We start from the raw sequence: 1,037 nt of genomic DNA, 5'->3' as shown, positions 1-1,037 counted from the left end.
CATCCACAGGTCTACTCTAAATAGAGAAGAAGCAGGACGGTACAAACATGAGACACTCATCCCCGGAAAGGTGATCACTACCGTTCATTCCAAACAGAATAAACACAAAATTGTAAAAGAAGACATCTAAACCATCAGGAGTGACAGAGGGAAGCAAGAAAATAGAGAGACTTTTATTTTTCCCCCTTCTCCTTCCTTTCTTTCTCTTTGAAACGTTTTGTTCTCGGTAGGATGGGCTTGAGATTCTATTACTATCTGTTTCGTACAAACAGTTATAGTCCTAGGTGAACAGATTTCCAAAAAAAAAACACGAACGAACGAACGAACGAACGAACGAACGAACAATACAGAAACAGACCGACAGATTACAAACTTGAGGTTGTCAGGGGTAAGGGCGGTGGGACGGGACTGGGATCTCCACATGTAGAATAGATAAACACGATGGTACCGTGGAACACGGGGAAGAAAAGTTAAAAAAAAAAATCAAATAAGCCAAATGACGCCTACCCGCCCGAAGAAAGAAAAGTCCATAGACACGGACACGCATGCGTACAGACACCGCATACAGAGAGAGAGAGAGAGAGAGAGAGAGAGAGAGAGAGAGAGAGAGAGAGACAGACAGACAGACAGACAGACAGACAGACAGACAGACAAAGACAGACAAAGACAGACAAAGACAGACATACTTAAGCCAAGCATGCAAACTAAAAATCCCTACATGACGTGAAGCAACCCAGATCATCCAATAACCAAGGACGCCCGGTCAACTAGAGATCCTTGGGGCCACAGGAGGCCAGGTAAGCCGCATAGGCACACGGAGTACAATCCCTCGGGCCGCGGGCAGCTGAGAGGGCCGCGACAGCTGGTCGAACGCGTTGTGGGGGGGGGATCCACTGGGAGATCCACTCGGGACGCGATGAGAGAGACACAGAGAGAGAGAGCCGCGACGGCTGGTCGACCTCACGGGGGGGATCCACTCGGGGATCCCGTAAGGACACAGGGAGCGAGAGGGCGAGAGGGCGAGAGGGCCGCGGCGG

This window comes from Vicugna pacos, unplaced genomic scaffold (genome assembly GCF_048564905.1).
Source record: "Vicugna pacos unplaced genomic scaffold, VicPac4 scaffold_8, whole genome shotgun sequence".
Lineage (NCBI taxonomy): Eukaryota > Metazoa > Chordata > Mammalia > Artiodactyla > Camelidae > Vicugna > Vicugna pacos.
The sequence above is the reverse complement of the archived record's forward strand: the minus strand, read 5'-3'. Positions refer to the sequence as shown.